A 20,811-nucleotide genomic window follows, 5' to 3' on the forward strand; every position below is an offset into this window, starting at 1 on the left:
TTAAAGTTTCTCATGTCAGTAGGAATTTAAACTCTTTAGTAGACTCTATTTCGAAAGCAGTTAGAAAAGATAAGAAGAATTCAGTCACGATGTTATTCATCTTGAAACATTATTATCCAGGCTTTTAGTTCCTGGCATTTCTTAATAAAATCAATCTCATGTCTAAAAAAAAAAAAAGTTGCACCCCGAGACATAGGATAAGTCACCAGCATGTTTACTTCAACCGCGCGACACAACTCATGTCGCTGGGAATTTATTTATTTTACAACTGCTTTTCTGTTTACATGTAGATGCAGGAGTCTTCCTTACACATTCTCTGTAGTCAAAAGAAGATAGAAATAAGGTACGACATTTTTCTAAATCGGTCATTTTTTTTCTTCCATTTTCAGGTAAATGCTCACTGCAATTTGATCGGGACCTTGTCACTTTGGTTAGATCATCTTGACATTTATGTTCATAGTTACTTCATTGTTCTATAATTTGTATTTATCCAGATCTATGTTGAAATTTAAGGAAACTGTCAAAATTCTGCTTGATCTTAATTTGTTTCTGTTGGGTCAAAAGTTTCTTTAGTAGATGATTTATAAACATTCAGAAATCTGAAAGTTTAAGATCCAATAGATTTCACAGTTTCTTTGACTTGTTTAGTTAGGAGGGCTTGGTCCTTGAGAGCTTGATCATTGGTATTACTGTAAAATGATTTGTTTTAAGTTTCTTGTTGTTGTGAGTTATAGTTGATTAAACTGTTTAACTAATCATTATGTGATTCCTGAGAATGATTTTGGAAATTTTCTTAATTCTTGAAAAATGTCAAACAAGTTACTTTTTATTTAAGTTTTATAGGGTCAATTCAGATCCGTATGTCATGCTAAAACTATTAGAGATGGTATAAACTAGGAAAGCCTCTCCTAATTCTTTCTATATAAAGCAACACCAGGTCAGATTTTATAAATCAAAATTCAACAAATTGTTCAGCTTACCATAATCGTTCAAGAAATTGTTCATTATTTTATACAGGTTCTATACTGTAATCCACCGTGTAACTCTTCTTTTTTTGGTTATCCAGTATCCGAGTGTTCGAGTTTGGTGTGTGCATTTAAGATATGGCATCATCTGACAATCCAGAAGCTGTTGATAGAGGTTTATTTAGTGGAAAGGGAGAGAAAAAGGAGGATTCCTGGAAGAGGTTAAGGATTTCATTCATGATATTGGAGAGAAGATTGAGGAAACAGTTGGATTTGGGAAACCAACGGCAGATGTCACAGCGATCCATGTTCCTAAAATTAATCTCGAAATGGCAGACATTGTTGTTGATGTGTTGGTAACAAACCCAAGCCCAATTCCAATTCCTCTGATAGATATCAATTATTTAGTAGAAAGTGATGGAAGGAAACTTGTTTCTGGCTTGATCCCTGATGCTGGAACAATCCATCCCCATGGTTCGGAAACCGTAAAAATACCTCTTAGGTTGATCTATGATGATATTAGAGCTACTTATGCTGAAATCAAGTCAGGAAGCATAATTCCTTATAGGATCAAGGTTGATCTGATAGTAGATGTACCCGTATTTAGTAGGCTAACTCTACCAATTGAGAAGACAAGAGAGATTCCAATTCCTCTCAAGCCTGATGTCGATCTTGATAAGATTAAATTTGAAAGGTTTTCTTTTGAAGAAACTGTTGCAATTCTTCATCTGAAATTGGAGAACATGAATGACTTTGACCTTGGACTTAAGGACCTGGATTGTGAAATTTGGCTCTCAGACGTGTGCATAGGAGGTGCAGACCTCAACGAATCAACTGAAATAGCTAAAAACGGAATCAGTTATGTCGATGTCCCCATTACATTTAGGCCAAAGGACTTCGGTTCGGCACTTTGGGATATGATTAGAGGAAAGGGTACCAGTTATACTCTGAAAGGGAACATTCATGTGGACACACCCTTTGGTGCAATGAAGTTACCTCTCATCAAGGAAGGTGGTACGACCCGCCTCAAGAAAAATAAAGATGGGGAGGAAGAGGACAGCAATGAGGTATAATTCTTAACGCTTAATTTATTTAACTTTTTGAAAAAAGAAGGATATATTGAAAGAGGAAAAATATTTACAGATTATTTACAAGGTGCAGAGCACCAGCAACCCTTTGAAAACACAAAAGAGAGCTAAACTACATAAGAATAACATCCTTCCAGTGATTAATAATTTGATTCAGAGATAAATTTTTGAAGATTCCCGACGAAGAGCTCCAGAGGCATATATCCATTTTAATCATATATTCTATTTCGTCTTTTGTCTTCAGTCTGCCCCCATGAAATCTTCTATTACGCTCGTTCCAAATCTCCCAACAAATAGCATAAGGTATTAAGTGACAAACCAATTTGACCTTGTCTGAACATCTCTCAATTCTCCAGCTGAGCATTAAAGATTTGAAGTTTGGAGGAGATACCCACGCCACTTGAACTGCAGAAATAAAGAACTTCCAAATACTCCTAACCCAGTCACAGTTTATAAAAAGATGATCCAATGTCTCCACTGCATTATTGCAGAAGAGGCATAAATTCGACAGAATTTCCACCCTCCTGTGTTGCAGCATGCTCCGTGTTGGAATAGACTCATGAAGAGATGCCCAGACAATAAATAAAACTTTAGGTGGAACAAATTTGCTAGAAACAAATTTGTAGCCTTCCCAATCCGGATCACAGTCTGCTAACTTACTGTAAATCAACTTAGCTGAGCAGTCGTCTTCCAGTCCGTCTTCTCCATGTGTTAGGGTTACGTTACGAACATCATACTTCAACTCCAGCAAATCTATCCTTTCTGCCGGATCCAACACTCTAGTGAATCGAAAATCCCAACCACCATTAAAAAGCTCATCGACCATAGCAAACTTTTGTTTACTCACCCTGAAAAGTCTTGGCTACTTTTGTTTAAAAGAATTACTTCCATTCCATCTATCTTGCCAGAAACGAATCGCACTCCCTCCCTTTATCTGCAAAGACACACAATCAAAGAAAGCATCTTTTGATTTCAGGATATCATACCACATATTCTTGCCGATAGATTCATTAACCTGAAGAGGCAACAAACAACTCTCCTGTGCCTTAGTTTTCTCGCAGATTATTCGTCTCCACAATGCTGATTTTTCTCTACAATATCTCACATGCCACCTAGCTAGCAACGCTTTGTTAACTAGCCTTAGTCTCCTAACACCTAAACCCCCCTTCTTCTTTGGCTTTGAGATTCCTTTCCAAGATACCCAGCTCATATTCCTCTGACCTTCCTCTTCTCCCCACAAAAACTTTCGCATAATGGTGTTCAGTCTCTTCTCTATCGAAGCCGGCATAACAAGAAGCGACATATAGTAAACTGCTAAGCTTTCTAGGGAACTCTTGATTAAAACAATCCTACCAGCTTTATTCAGGAATTTACGTTTCCACGGAGCCAACTTCTTCTGCAATCTTTGTATGATAATCTCCCAAATTAAAGTGTTCCTTCTACCAGCCCCAATAGGCATGCCAAGGTATATCACAGGGAGAAACTCCACCTTACACCCCAATTCTGAAGACAGCTCTGCCACCAAGTCGTCTGCTCCAATGCTGATCATCAAACTTTTTTCTAGATTTAACTTGATACCCGTTAACACTTGAAACAAAAGAAGAAGAATAAGAAGCCTTTTTACCTCAATCGCAGAAGCATCCAAGAAGATAAGCGTGTCGTCTGCGAACTGGAGGTGTGAGACTACAGTGCCACCCTCTACCACTTGAAATCCACTGATCCTATTATTAGCGACAACAACATTTAACAGGAGAGACAACACCTCAACCACCAGTATGAAAAGAAAGGGAGACAGCGAATCACCCTGCCGAATTCCTTTTGAAGGTTTGATCAGACTAGTAGCTTTTCCATTAACCAGAATCGAGAATTGAGCACCAGTAACACACCAGTTTATCCATTGAATCCATTTGTCTCCAAATCCGTTTTTCTTCAAGATAGCGAAACAAAGAAGGCCATTGTCGAAAACTTTCTGCATGTCAATTTTGCACATAATACCAGATTTTCTCTGCCTCAATCTGCTGTCAATACATTCATTGGCAATTAAAATGCCGTCAAGAATCTGTCTATCCTTAACAAAGGCACCTTGTGCATTTGAAACTAAACCAGGCATTACCACCTTTAATCTCTCAGCCAACAGCTTAGCTATAATCTTGTAAAAGCTACTTATTAGACTTAATGGTCTAAAGTCTTTAACAGTAGCAGAATCCTCCTCCTTTGGTATCAGCTTTAAGAAAGAAGTGTTTAGCCTCCAATCCAATCTACCATTGATAAAAAAACTCATTTACTGCAGCCATAACATCAGCTTTTAGAGTGCTCCAACACACCTTGTAAAACTCCAGATTATATCCATCTGGCCCTGGAGCTTTATTAGTTCCACATATTTTGATTGCCTTCATAACTTCATCCTCCTCAAAAGCTCTTTCAAGCCACTGTTGTTGAGTATCATCGATCCTCCTGAATTCCAAGTTATCAAAAGTAGGAGAGACAGATGTCCTAGCAGTGAACAATTCTGTGTAGAAATTGTGTATTTCTGATTTTATGGCTACCTTATTAAAAACATCCGCTCCATTAATTTCTAACTTGGTAATGCGGTTCCTCCTCCTTTTGCCATTTGCAATTGTATGGAAATACTGAGTGTTTCTATCGCCATCCTTAAAACCCTTCACCTTTGCTCTCTGATATGCCATCCTAGCCCTTCTGATTTCAACTAATTTATTTAACTTGTTAATCAAAGAAATCGCAAAATGATGATGTCCTTTCTGTAGTTTTGCTTCATATGTTTGTCAAATGTAATCTCTTGGTTGTGTCTGTATGGTTCTAGTTCTTGGATGCATCGATACTGTAAAAAGTAAAGGAGAAACTTATATTCTTCCTGAAATTTTCAATATGACACGATATTTCCCTCGGAATGGGCAATCTGAACCTCTATGGAAAACCAGTGTGCAGCTGGGAATCATAATAAATTGTGCAAACTTTTACTTCAGATGGAAAGTTAGCAATAAGTTCGTAACTATTCATTAATAAGAAGAATCATGCAGTTTTATTACTATAGAGCAGACTGACTTGTGTCCCGGGAAGGTGGCTACTGGCTAGGTCAATAGCACTAAGCAATGAAGTCGTTGACTCACCATTTCTGTTATCTACCGCATTTTCTAGTACTTAAACATCTCCATAAGAGCATTTTTCATAATAACAAAGGTGAATTTAAGGCGTGGAGCATTTTTGGGCCTCTTGGTTAGTAGTTCATTTTATTATCAAACTATATGTCCTTATCAGTTTCTGTGTCCTTCGTATTTTGTCAAGTTCTTCATTGTACTACAGGATATAGCTCCTTACCACTACCCGCCCTCTTCCCTTCCACTTAATTTCTCGAATTTTCATGTCCGTCTTGTATTTGAATAGTGTTTCATTTTTCGTGCAGGGATAGGAGTTTTCATTTTTCGTGCAGGGATAGGAGAAAAGGAGCCTGCCAGAAGCACATCTATTTGTGACTGTTTGTTGTAATAATATACACTCACTGTTGATAGCTTTTTAATCCATATCAACTCCGAATGCTGCTTTGTGAGGTCATGAGAAATTATGCACTATGCATTTCAACCAGAACTGTGGTCGCTGTAGTCTTATTTTGGGTAGACTAGTTATTAATAACATATACCATGGATTATTATTGGGGTTCTTGCTTTTCTGGTGTTTGGAAAGATTCCTGAAAATGTTTCTTGGACAAAGACGCGCTTGTCTTGGAATGTGAAAACTACAGACAGACCCATTTTACAGATTCTTCCCACTGTGAAACCCATGCTCAAAAAAACACAGGCGCGCACCCATTTTCTACGACAAAATATCTCCCAAACCCATAATTTCAGAAATTATGTTTCAGTCTTTTTTCTTCTTCTTCTTCTCCGATTCGTATCTCCCTACTGTTTTCGTCTCAGTTCTTCATTGGAGCTTCAATTCACGGATAAATCTCAACATCTTCGTAGTTGGGGGTTGAAAGGGGATCTGAGCATCATTTTGAGCTTCTGCAGTTGAACTGAAATGGAGATATCAAGGATTGATTGAAGCAGCGATGACGAGAATGGATCTGTGGTGTTTGGGGGTTGAATTTCAAGCCAATTGTTTCAATTCTCTCAACACCAACGATTGAATTTGGGTGTGATTGCTTGTGGATTGATTGCAGGTGGTATAATTTGGGGTCTGTTGATTGAAGAACTGGTGTTGTTCGATGATTTGACTTAGGTTTTCTTCCATTGATTCATGGCTATATACGAGAAGTTTAAGCAACAGATTTTGGGGATTTTTGAAGTTAACTGAAACGGGTTTTATATGGAGTTGTTGGATAAATGAGATGGATCTGTTGGGGTTCAGTGTGGTGCTCGATTGAGAGAGAAATTATGAAGGTAATGGTGGTGTTTGCAGGTCAAATTGGTGTTGATTTCCGTCGAGTGTTCTCTGGATATAGACAGAGTTTGGTGGAGTTTTGGTTATGCCAGAAAACCAGCTGAAATAGATGCCACTGTTGCTGTCAACTTGGGTTTTGATGTGGCCTGAAATTGGAGGTTTGTATTTGAAAAATCAACAGTACCTGGCAGAAACTAAAATGGAATTCTCGTTTTGAACTGAAATTGGGGGTCTTTGGTTAATTGAATCGATTCCGTGGAGATGGGTTCTTACCCATTTTTGTTCTTGATTAAACAATGGTTGTCGACTTGTCGGGCAGAATTGCAAACACAAATGGAGAAGACTCGAGCTTCAAAGCCACTGATGGTTGTGCTAGACAGATCTTTAGACGTTGTGAACATGGGGAGTTGAAAAATATGGTGTCTGTCCTTCTCTACTACATTGCTGATGGAGACTGGAGTGAGCAACGAAGAGAGACTTCGGCATTTCTGTGCTTCAGAGACCAAGTCGAAGATGCAATGAAGCTGTAGCGACTCGATGGGTGATTGCAGGCAGCAGTGGTCTACAACAACAGCAACAACACAGATTTGCGGAGGATTTTTGGATGTGGATTAAAACCGGGTTCAATTGAGAAGTGGAGGAATGTGATGATATGAGTGCTACATCAAAATGTCTATGTTGTTAGCTATAGATTGTATGGCTGTCTAAGATGGAAGATGTACTGCAGTTTGGGGTTTCAATTAAGTGAAGTATGTGGCCTGCATTCAGGCCAGTAAAATCGGCAAGAGCAGCAATTCAAGGTCTATGTTGTTTACAAATTTGTTGCATAACTTGTTATGCAGTCCCGAAAATGGTCGCATAACACGTTATGCAACAACTTTTTTATCACTATTGAAACCAATAAAAACAAAGACTGTATAACTTGTCATGCACCTACTATAATATCTACATAACATGTTATATAGTCGCGAAAATGGATGCATAACCTGTTATGCATCCGAAAATATGACTGCATAATGCATTATGCATCGAGAAAATTGTAGCACAATATTTTATGCATCGAGAAAACAGATGCATAACCTGATATGCATCCGTAAATATGTATGCATAATGCATTATGCATCAATTTTTTATATACGCATTAAAACCAACCAAAACAATGGTTACATAACTTGTTATACATGCATAACTTTGTTATGCAGTCGAGAAAATAGTTGCATAATTCGTTATGCGTCTGCAGAATGTGTTATGCGTCTTTTTCGGTGGCCGCATAATGGCTACATAATGCATTATGCATCGAGAAAATAGATGCATAACCTGATATGCATCTGTAAATATGGATGCATACTGCATTATGCATCAATTTTTTATATGTACGGCTAAAATCAACCAAAACAATGGTTACATAACTTGTTATAGATGCATAACTTTGTTATGCAGATACATAACTTGTTATGCAGTCGAAAAAATGGTTGCATAATTCGTTATGCGTCTGCAGAATGTGTTATGCATCGTTTTTGGTGACTGCATAATGGTTAAGTATCAAGTTTTCAAAAAAATTCCCTAAAATGAGGATCACCTCCGATTTTTTCGTTAAAAACAAAAATTTGATATTCTTGTTTGTACTCGTTGCGTAGCTCTTTTAAAAAGATTTCCAACGATATAAAATTTGTAAAATTCTAAGGCGCGGATTTTTAGATATGTTATGTCCAAGTTGCGCTACCAATTATACCCCTGAAAAAGATAGTATGCATAACGAGTTATGCCTGAAAAGATAGTATGCATAACCAGTTATGTATTGATTCATATAATAATTTCATATAATTAGGGGTGTCAAGGTATACAAAATTAATTGTGGGCCTGGGAACGAGAATATTTTTTTTTGGGTCTCCCCCTAATTTCCCCATGCTTAATTGGGGGTCGCGAAAACTAATTAGGGGCCCTAGATTCCTATCCCCATTCATGGGAAGAGGATAAGGGGTGTCTAAATACAATGAAAAGACTAGATTACCCTGACCCTTAGGATTGTGACACATGTCAACCTATAAATTTTTATTTTTTTATTTTTCTTTAGTTTTAATTTTTTTAATTATTGTTTCTTTTAGTTTTAATTTTTTTAAATTATTTTTGCCGAGATTTGTATGAAAAATCGTCATGGTAGTGAAGTGTTTCATTGACGATTCTCAAGAGTCGTTACTACTTCAAAAACGATCCTCAAGAGTCGTCATTGTTTCATTGACGACCCTCAAAAGTCGTTAGTGATTGAAAAACGATCCTCAAGGGTCGTCATTGTTTCACTGACGACTCTAAACAGTCGTTAATGCATATAAAAGGGTCGTTATCTTCTTCGAAGAGTCATTAATGGCGGAAAAATACATCAAAAGGTCGTCATGGTCTTATTCAATACTATTACGACCCTTTAATGTATTTCCTCCATTAATAACTCTCCGGCAAAAAAGAAGAATAAAAAAGAAAAAAAAATTGCAAAAAAGAAAAATAAAAAATTCGGCAAAAAAGAAGAATAAAAAAGAAAAAAAAAATTGCAAACAAAAAATTTGAAGAAAAAGAGGTTAAAATCAAATTAAATAAGATTAACAACTAATCAACTCAATTAACACTAATAATTTGGGAGTAGTTTAGCCATTTTTTAAAAAATGGGATAAGAGATACCCCTAATTACTATTTCATGACCTTTTTTAATCCTGTAGCTAGAGGCCCTAATTATTTTCCAGTACCCCAATTCAGCGGTGTTGTGTTGAGCTCGAAAACTTTAACAAAATAATAAGCCCCATCATCTGGTCTTGTACATCAGACAAGGGAATGACTCGTGTCGAATTGGCACTGAGCTTTCACTCGGATTAATTGGTTGAGGTTGTTTGTAGTACCCTACATTTATTCCAGTGTTGTGTCTTCACTACGGAATGAATAGCAAGGCTGAATTGGGGGTCATCGAAAATAATTAGGGGCCTCATCCAATTTATACTCATCCCATAAAAAAATAGAGGGTTTCCAAAATGTTGGTGAAAATATCAATTTAGCCTTCTCTAATAACTACCCTAAAAATCTCATTAACCACTAACCTCGCCCCCCACTCTTCATTTCAATCAAAACTTCTTATCCTCCCATTTTTCTACTCCTCCGCTTTCTCCCTCCCACTGTCTCCCATTCCATTAACAACTTCTGAGGAAAAAAAAATCTCACTGATTCATCGTCGTAAGTGAACTAAAACCTCCTAATCTAAGTTGGGTTTGTGTTTAGTTTGATTTGTTGATTGAAAAATTAGGTTTTCAACTGCCAAATTGCAGTTACAGTTCCAGGGTCGTTAACCACGGTTTTTTATTGCTTAACAATTTTTGATATGCATATTGAATTGATGAAAAATCGTTAACCACTAGGGTGTAGTAGATAACGACCCTAAACCTGGTTTTCTTCCCTACAATAGTGGCGTCCAGGAATTTCTAAATCGTTAACGATTCTTCTCGACGACCCTTTTTAAATACGAACGACTCTGTCTTATGCAGAACCACCTCTCTGTCCCAAATAGTGATAGGGTTGTTGGGTTCTAAACATATTAAGTTAACGACTCTGTGTGACCTAACTAGCTGGAGTCGTCAATTATATCACACTTGGTTGACGATTTTTCATAACCTGCAAAAGTTGCAGGTTTGAGTCGTCAAAGGTTGTGTCAAGTAATTGACGACTTCTTAGAGTCGTTCTACCCTCTCAACTTAACGACCCTCACTCTGAGTAGTTGCATAGTATACATGAATCGACCACTTGGAGCATCATTCATACAATTTGAAGAGTATAGGAAGTTTACCTGATTGTTTTGAGCTTCGGGTTCTTCATTTTGAGGATTGGTTCCTTCATTTTGAACAATAGGATTCCTCCACTGGAATCACTCATTTCAAATAACCCTAAATCCCCCCCCCCCACCCCAAAACTCAATTTCTTCCTCTCCACAACACAAAAACACAATTTTTCTTTTATCAAAATTTTATCCCTAAATCTGATTTTAATCTAACTAAACTAATTAACAATTAATTAACACTCAACTAACACTAATGATTTGGGGATAGTTTAGCCATTTTAAAAAAAGTGCGATAAGAGATAACTCCCAATTACTATTTCATGACCTTTTTTTGCCCTGTAGCTAGGGTCCCCAATTATTTTTCCAGGCCCCCTAATTGAGCCTTGATGAATAGCTCTCCAAATATGCAAATTGCTAATTGACTGACCAACAATTATATAATCGAATAACATGCACCTTTTTTTTTTTTTTTGCTCGATTCTGACATGCATCTTCTTTTAACAAAATTAAAAGAAGAAATACAATATTTTGTATACCATGCAGCCATTCTCCTATTCCATGTCCAAAGACCACAGAAAGAAAAGAAAAGAAGAAAAATATCAGTGATATGAAGTAGTCTCGCTATTGTGGTGATAGGAATTTATACAAAATAGCATGTACAGCCAATCCACAATGTTCCTCTCCGTTTTCCACAGTGGAAATGAATCATGCCTGTAGTAAATGTCAGATAAGCTACTTGAAAAGATGTCACCATTATTGGATAGGATATGAGGACTGCAACAAAAGAAGAAACTATTTTGATTAGGTGGGATTCTGCAAACCTGCCCACTATGACCAGGTTGTAAACTTCTAATGTCTTGAAAAACATTTTCTTAACCGTATCCTACTAAATAACTCTATGGGTACCTGATATGTGTAATGGTTTTCTAGTCCTGTATTCCACCTCCATGCTTCAAAAAAAATAAAAAAACAAAAACCATGTTATAATATGGTACCCATAGATAAACTTTAGAAGACACTTATTTTCATGATTTATATGGGCTGACACCGGTCCTACTAGGAACTGATACCATTTCATATAGAATAAAAAGATTCTAAACGATCCTGTCCGTTGGATTGGCTAAATAGTATCCGCCCGTAATAGGACCGGTATAAATCGTGCTTATTTTTGGTGCTTGTTTATCTAAATTTTACATTTTTTTTCCTTCAATAATTAATAAAACATGGAACATTAACAACGTGCTTTATGATATATTATATTTCAGGGTGACAAAATCCAAAAGAATTACCACATTATCCGCCAATAACAGAGACGGAGCAGAAGAAGAAGCATCTTCCGTCTGTATCGGATCTTAATAATCAACATATATCTAATTGTGTGGTACGAACATGTATGCATTTTAAAGCGATAAATTCAAAAAAAATGAAGGATTAATACTTGATTGTAATTAAGAAACAAGAAAGAAAAAGAAGAGACAAGTATCATGGGAAGGAAATGAACTCTAGAGATAAGATGAAATGATGATGTTACTAAATTAATATCAATTACCTCCACAAACTTCATAAAGTTAATCATATAACTGTATACCCAATTTGATTATTTTTTTTATTTTTTATTTTTTTTAATCATACCAAGTTGAGATCAATGCATGTATCATCTGTCAAATTTATTCCTCATTTAGGCAATGTATCCGGTGAAATCAATCCTCCTTCATTTTGAATCAACCTTTTTCAGATACTACTGTATTAAAATACTGAAATAGTTGTTAATTATCAAACACCGTGTTCAATTTTTTTTATCAACTAGTACAATGCATTGACCCAAAGCTTAATACCATCATTAGGTTACAACGTACTCTAATCTAAAGGAAATTCAAGGGTATGGATTTGATACGATCATTTTCGGTACAGATGCTGAAGATCTTTTCTCTAATTTGCCTTGACCTTGGAAATTTGTTAGAACATACGCTAGAGTTTCCACAGCTATAGATGCATGGGGATGAAAGATTAAAACAATTGGTAACTAAAAAAGATATTACATGGAGTAGATTACGTGAACACAAGAATCACGAAGCCATTCACGTGTTCACGAACAATATTCGCATACAGTCTAATTCTAGAATTGTACGTTGTATGTGTAAGGGGAATGATTATATCGATTCATCGACTCGAAGCCTTCAAGCTTGTTATTGTCTTGTCGAATATTATCATAAATAATGTTCGTATAAAGGGATAGACAGAGAATCAAGTATAAATGTAAAGCACATGAAGTTCAACGCTGAATATAAGGTGCTGAAATGTAAATAACACGAAGATTTACGTGGTTCGGCACTAAGGCCTACATCCACGAGGCTGGTGTTTCACTATGTATTCAATGATTACAAAGATAGTCGAATGATTTTAGAGTATACATAGGTCTGCGGAAGTAGGGGGATTACTTACTCTTCCTATTTCTCTCTCCTATATTCTCATATAATTGCTCTGGATTGGTCGACCCCTTCTCTCTTAGTGGAGAGGGGTATTTATAGGGTTGGAACGTGGGTCCTACTTCTGAGGTGCCGTTGTAATCTTATCTTCTTGTGCTTTGTGCCCATTATGCAGAGGTCTTCGGCATATGCTGCGGCCTGAGCTTGAATACGAAGGATTATCCTCGCCTCTTCCACGAGCTGATTGACACGTGTATATCTCTTTGGTATTTAATGCGGGTAGATGGATGTCTGCTCGTGTCATCCAAGTGTCTCTTTGTCTGGTCACATCTGTGTCAGTCAAACTTCCTCTCAGCCGTTGATCTGGGATCTTCCTTGGGATTGGATGTATTAACACCCAAGGGGTATTATCTGGTGATCCTCTGAGCCATCATACCTCTGTGATCCTCTGTCCCTGACCGTCAGATCTGCTGACCGGTGGCATCTTCTGATGAGATGCTTGCTATCATGTTTTGCATGCCTTCCACGTGTCTCTTTCTGTACACGTGGTGGATGATGAAAGGTGTACATACAATTTTCCCCTCTTCTTCTGACTTGGGCGTATTTTGCAATTTAGAAGAAGAAAGGTCGTCCTACACGTTTCCCACTTTGCATTAACTTTCCCCATAACTGCTCCTTGGTACGAAGAACGGTTATTGTCTTCTCTAGCTTCATAAATAGGAAAGAGAATGTGAAAAAAACTTTTATCCTTTTCTTGTCAGTGTTCATCCTCTTCTTGTTTTATATTCTTGTTCTTTAGTCATTTATTATCGTCATTCTTGTGAGGAAGATAACAGCATTCAATTTTCTGTCTCTTTCGCTCTCGATTGTTGTTGCCCTTGTATCAGCATTCAATTTTCATATCTCCGATCCTCCTTTCTTCGATTGTGGTTGGTGCTTGTCGTCCTCTTCTATACAGGTATGGGTTTTTTCATTAGCTGCTCATCATTGATTTATCTATGTATCTACCCGTTTGTTTCCTGCTGCTGTATTCTTGGCTTTGTGATGAAGAACACACATGTCGAAGCATATACGCTTGCCCCTGTTCTTTGTTACAAAATCTGTGAGTCTGTGTCTAAGTATTATCCCTGGAGTTGGATGGAGTATTTCTGGTTATTTTTAGTTCTTAGGGTTTTTAATGTTTATCCGGATGAACCATCAATTATGGGTTTTTTGATCTTTAGTGATCTCCTCGTATTCCTCTCTAAACTGTTTTTGTGTTTCCTTGTAGATATGTCTGATCGTCCGCGGGCTCCTTACCAAACCCCGCCGTCTAGTCCGCCAAGATCCCCTCCGCGTCGAGATTCTGACAGATCTCCACTTATGGAAGGTCCTTACAAGTCTTCACAATCGGATCCTCGGGGTCATAGGGTTTCGTCTTCCTCTGGTGCATAGGTTGTGCCTACTAAGAAAGGGGATGTGCCGAAGGGTCCTTCTGGATCTAGGTATGATGTTAACCGTGCCCCTTCTCGTCCTCGTGAAGATTCTAGGAGTACGCAGGCTCCTCCTCGTGATGACTCTAGGAGTACACGGGCTCCTCCTCCTCGTACTGAAACACTGTATGTTCCGCCCCTTCATTCAATGGCTCCTCCTTTAGTGCCTCCGCAGAAATCTTTGCCGCCTCCTCCCGCGGTTTCTTTCAAAGGGAAGTACTCCAAGGGTAATATGTCGAGAGCTGATCCGTCTAAACATCTTCCGTCTAAAAGGAAAGCTTCGGAATTGAGTCCTACTTCTGATTCCGCAGACGAAGAAGAAACTTTCCCCGTGATACACAACATTTCCATTGGTAAGAAGAAGGTCACTTTCAAGCATATTGATCTTGAGATGTTCAAGGAAAAACATGAGCTTCAAGCTTTTGAGGTTCGCTTCTATGCCCCTGACGATGATATCACTTACGAGCTCCTTGTTAAGTATCATTTTGACGAGTTTCATCTGTTGACTACGGTTGGAGCCTTCGAGGCGGGTCTCATGTTGCCCCTATATAAGTCGGGTGACTCCTTTTATTATGACGTGTTTGCTAGTCGCGAAGGCTCTTCCACACTCATAATTGTTCCGTGTCACAACTATCTGGGAATTATCTTCGTTCACTGAAGGAATGTTACCTGCGAAGCAAGGGGGAGACTATGATGACCTGCTATGTTCCAAATCCTGCTGAGAGAGAGTGGTACACTCCTCAGAATTTTAACAGTTCCTTTGGGGATTATGTCAACAGTAGAAACCGTAAGCCGTGGAGTGTTAGTCTTCGTAATATCGCTGCTCCCCGTGGTGAAATTCGTCTTTTGAGTGAGGTGAGTGATGCCAAGCTGAAGTATGTTCCTGGTACTGAGGGATCTGCTAAACGGAAACTCTTTCCTGCTCGTGAAAGGATTAAGCGTGACCATGATTCTGAATGGCATGCTACTGTTATTGAGGTAGTTGGTCCTTGGTCTTATGGTTGGATTCCTGGTCCGCGCGGCTGACGTCCTTCTGAAAACAGCAAGCCTCGTGAAACTCCTCCTGCTCGTTATGGAGATTTCTGTCCTTGGCGTCCGAATTTCGCGGGCATGAATTTTCCTTACGCTCTTGATGTCGTTGATGGAGATGAGGAGGAGGGTTCTGGTGCTACCCATCCACCGAAGAGTGCTGCTGCTGCCAAGGTATAGTTTCTTCTTATATTCTATATTCTATTTGCCCCTTTTTCCTTGCTTGAAATAATTTTCATTTTTGAAGTGAGGGAAAAAAATGAGCCTTTGTGGGGATGTGTACTGGTTTGTAGGTGTCGAAGAAGAAGAAACTTGGACCCAAACAATCTTCTACTGTGGTTACCGGTGAGGCTGAGGTCTATGAGGAGGTTACGAGTCCTGTAAACGAAGGGTATGCTGAAGATGAAGAAATGTCCCTAGAAAGGTTAAAAAGGGTACTGTATACGTTGGTAAGACCGGGAGAAAGAATATGACGAAGAAAAGAAATTTCCCTTTCAAGATCGTTTTCAACCTCAAGAATAAGTCCTTGAACAAAGAAGATCAATATTGGATAATGAATAAAGATATGAATTGTCTTCATAACCATCCACGTCCCAAAGACCTGCATGGACATGCGAAAGTAGCGCGAATCAAACCCGGTGAGATGCTAGAAGTGGATAAAATGACACGAGCACGTTTGCCACCGTCTAGGATTTTTAGCAAATTGAAGGCGGACAACAAGAATAACAAGTCGACTATGCAAACTATCTACAATGCAAGACAAAAGATTAGAAGACTCAATTTGCAAGGTAGGATGGTGATGCAACAAGTAATGTGGTTAGGGGTGAAGAATAACTACGCTTTCCAAAAGAAGTTGGATGAGTTCGGTCAAGTCACACACCTTTTCCTTGCCCACCCAGAATGCCTCCAATTGGCTCTATGCTTTCCACAAGTTATTATATTGGATTGCATGTACAAGACTAATAAATATGAGATGTCGTTGATGAACATTGTGGGGCATACTTCGACAAAGGCACCGTTCACCGTGGCTTTTTGTTTCTTGAAAAACGAGAAGAAAGAGAGTTATGTTTGGGCGTTAGAACAATTGAAGTTAATCTTCCGGGAGGGTGCTCTTCCTAAAGTGTTCGTTTCCGATCAAGATTCATCGTTGATGTATGGTATTAAGAAGGTATTTCCGGATGCATTCAATTTTCTTTGTACGTTTCACATATGGTGCAGTGTGAGGAAAAAATGTCAATCGAAAATTCAACCACTTAAGTTGAAGGAATTAAAGAATATTGCTAAAATCCAACCGGAGGAGACACGAGCAAAGAAAAAGAAGAAATTCTTGAAAGAATATGAACATAATGAGATGTTGTGGGCTTCTTTCCAAGGCGAATGGGAAGCTTTGGTATGGTCAATCACCGAGGATTTCTACGAAGAAAATTTTAAAATGCTTATTAAGCATTGGAAGACCGGCTACCCCGATGTCATTACTTACTTGGTTAAAGATGTGTTGGAACCTAATAAAGAAAGGTTCGTGTTTTGTTTCACAAATCGGCACAAACACTTCGACAACCAAGCCAAAAGTATGGTAGATTCGGCTCATTATCGTTTAAAAAAGAACCTTTTTGGATGGGTTAACACTTTTGTCACGGTTTTTGACGCAATTGATGAATATTTCAAAAGTGATGTTGTGAGAATTAAAGCCGCCTTCGAGCATAACCTTATGTTCTCGCCGAGGATCGTATATAACATAACCACCGGGATACCACAATGGCCCATGACACATACCTACCGGCATATCCTCATCTTCAACAACTTCATCTTCTTCATCTTCCTTATCATATGGTTTAAAAGTGACATCATCAACACCCAGTAAGTCTAACGTCTCTCTCAAACTTGCCACCAAGTGTTTTTTGTTCCTTTTCTTCGAGTCCTCGTACTCGTACCGTGCTGCAGTTGGCTTTGTATCAACATAATCGACATCCTTCTCAAATACTTTGGCCAAGTTCAAAATTTGGAAATGGTCATATATCCACACCTACATACAAAGAACCACATTCAAAAATCAAAGGAATTGAAGTGATAGAAACAATTTTTACTTGGAAACATCAAAGTAAGAATAAAGTTTGAAAACTCAGAGAACTGTTCGGCTTATATGGATCATGTATTACAAGCCGAACCAAATAAATAACAAGTTCGGCTTATACGATTTTATGGTTATAATCCGAACCATACTCTGAACTCCCAAAAGTTACCTGGAGCAAAGTGAAGTTCCCTCCGATGTTTGTACTTGTAAACCTAGACGCGGTGGCAAGTTGTTCCATCAGGTAAGCGAGTGTAGTCGTTCCCCAAGCATACTTGTTACAAGTTTCAAGATTCTTTACCAATTGGAAATAATTAGCATTTACCTTGTTTCCGGTTGTGTCAGGAAAGATGTCTCTACCAAGAGTATAAAGCAAGTAGGCAGTTCCGGCTTGCTTCACTTTGACGGGATCCATTACTCTCTGCTTTGTGTTCTCAAACTCCTTTTTCAAGTTAGTCAGCTTGATCTTCTTGTTCTTCTTATTTCTGCCATTGGGAGTGCATACAGAATTGACATCTTTAACGAATCGACAAATTTCCAACTCAGTTTTGTTTGAATCCCAACCAAGACTTTCCTCGAACAAATTGTAGAGCTCATCCCAATTCATGTCATAAAAATCAGCATCCACACTTCTACCCCTTGCTTTAAGGCCTGTAATCTTTCTAGTCTCATCAGGAGTGATTGCCAACTCTCCAAAAGGTAATTGAAATGTGTAAGTTTCTGGACAAAAGCGCCCGGTAAAGGCAGAGGTCGACACACTATCATATTCCTTATGTCCATAATTGATAGCAGGCCATAAAGCACTGGCTTGTACGTAAGCAACCACCTCAGGAACCTCTTCAGAAAGTTTCCATTCTGCTGTCCTCTGGTGTCTCAATACTCGGACTGAACGGTTGTGATCAGGAGTCTCATAAATTCTCTGCCCAAGATTCGACATAACTAATCAACACATTTTCTCCATCTTCCGGAAGACCATGAGGCAAACCATTTGATCGAGGTGTAATTACGTCATCTTCATCAGGAATGTGTAAACCAGTGATCCGTCGATCAACATCGTCCTTCTCTTTCTCGGGTTCTGCCACCTTCTTACCTTTCTTGTCTTTCTTGGGTTTTCCTTCGGGTTGTGTTTCTTGATGAACTTCTTGATTATCATCTCCAGCTATTCCTTCTAGTTCTTCATCTTCAGTTATTCCTTCTTCTTGTCTTTCAACTCTTACTTGTTTAGCTTCTTCTTCTAAAATGCCTCCTCTACCTCCCGCTCCCAATTTTTTCTTACCTCCTCCTCGAGGATCGGGAGTTTTAGAAGTAGAAGGTGTTACCTCCATCTTCTTCCTCTTTTTAGCTACATCGGTCCTGACACAAGTATGAAAGTTATAAGACTACTTCGAACAAGAAGGGGATACAAATTATACGAAATATGGATTTCAAATGCCAAAAACTTGTCAACAAATAAGAAGGCTCGACTTACCCGAAATAACACATATGAGCCGAACTATGTCTTAGAATTTTCAATAGCTTACACAGAGAGTGGTTCGGCACATACCACAAACTATTTATAAGCCGATCTCATTTGTTCGTCTCACAACCAATACTATTGAATAAGCCGAACCTAAAATTATGAATTCAAACATTTATTCGGTGCAAAACTAGTACTACCATATGAGCCGATCCTATACACATGCAAAACTTATGAAATTGAAACAATATTTATTCGGCGCAGAACTAGTACTGCCATACAAGCCGATCCTATACACATGCAAAATTTATGAAATTTCCACAACACAAATTCGGCACAAATCTAATGCCATCGAATAAGCCGATCCTAAATACAAGGCTCTATGTCACTAGGTTCGGCGCAAAACTGATATGCATTTTAAGCCGAATCGTTCATATGCAGTTTCAGGGTTGAGTTTGAAGAACAGTTCGGCGCAAATCTAAACTTGATTTTACGCCGAACCCAACCCTGTAACCGTTGCACAAACCATGTTTTTGACGAATTAAACCAATCATACCAACCAAAAACATCAAATACGAGATGGGTTTGTAGAACTAACCTTCTTATTCTCATTTCAGGATTTGGTTCTTCTTCAATCTCTTCCTCCGGTAGGATTTGTGGTTGATTTTCAGTTTCTTCTTCACTCTCTAAATATTCTTCTTCTTCAACAGGTTGTTCAATTGATCAATTAGAACGATATACTTGCTTACGACGACCCATTATATAGATGAGTTTAATCGTCGATTAACTTTTCACGAATCGACGATCAAATTTCGGCGATGATGCGATGAATTTTTTTTTGGAGAAGATGAACGGGTTCGACTGAAGGTGAATGAAACTGATTTTAGGTTTATTGATTATAGGTTTTTGTATTAGGGTTAGGGATAGATTAGTAATTTAAAAGATTTAAGGGCATATAGGTAATTGAACTACCCATAGGGTACCCCTTATAAGGTCACCCAAGTTAGGACTATTGCTTTGTATGCCTAGAAAGATTTAGGTATGCCCAAAATCAGGATTCATTTCTAGGACTATATGCTAGTTTCTACTAAAAAAAATGGGTTCATAAATCCCTTGATAAGTTTCCTAACAAATATTAAGAGGAGGGGTCGGACTCTATAAAAGAGATTTGTAGGAAACGTTATTAAAGGGGTTTTGGGCAACCAAATGTATCGAGGAAAATATAATTCCACTTGGTCCCATAAATGCCATTTTAAAAATTCGACATCCACAAACCCATCATTAGGTTATGTTGATAAAGCCTGATTAGAATTGTTACATAACTGACCAGACGAATAAACATCGAAATTTAAGAGATAGTCATCAAAGTTAGAGTTAGCCTACTAATTCAAAAGGTCAGGTTGAAACGTTACAACAATTTCAAGGACCTTCCAGCAAGGAACAAGTTAAATGATATTGTTCGAGCATTCTAAAAAAAACCAACGAAAATATCATCACTAAAATAAATAATGAAATGATCCAACCGTTTCTTATGAAAGTTACAAATGAATTAGTGTGAATTGGTAAGAATATGTCTGGATCGATTAATGAGAGGTAAACCAAGAAATCCTGCAATACTTGCGTGTTAAGGACTCCCCCCTCCCCCCAAAAAAAAATAAATTGTGATCCCGAAGGTGCATATTTCAAGACTAATGCGCAGCATGTCCTCACGTATTGCGTTGAACTTTTTTTCATATCATCCAAGTGATTCTTAGGTTTCTTATTTTTAAACACTGGATCATCCATATTGACTTATAATATCAATCTGATCCATTGTACAAGGAGTTTGTCAACCATACACTAGTATCGTGTTCCAACATTCTTCAAACCGGATGACATAACCCTGAACCAGCATAATCCACGCTGAGCAAATAACATCTTGTTTTTTTTTTTTTTGCGTCGATTAACGTAATCTAGTTTTACCTTGAGTATTCATCCATCAATAAAGATAACTCATCTCTCTCCATATCGTTCACCGACTGGTTGATAATATCAACTTGATATTATGTAAAGGATAGTTATCCCTATATCGGTTTTGTGGAGGTCCTTATAGTTGGAT

General features: G+C 38.1%; 1 pseudogene; it reads left to right on the forward strand.

Moving 5' to 3' along the window:
- The first annotated feature begins 1,074 nt into the window (after positions 1-1,074).
- LOC113334439 lies at positions 1,075-5,735 on the forward strand (annotated as a pseudogene).
- Positions 5,736-20,811: the final 15,076 nt, after the last annotated feature.

Source organism: Papaver somniferum, unplaced genomic scaffold (assembly GCF_003573695.1).
Source record: "Papaver somniferum cultivar HN1 unplaced genomic scaffold, ASM357369v1 unplaced-scaffold_137, whole genome shotgun sequence".
Taxonomy (NCBI): Eukaryota; Viridiplantae; Streptophyta; class Magnoliopsida; order Ranunculales; family Papaveraceae; genus Papaver; species Papaver somniferum.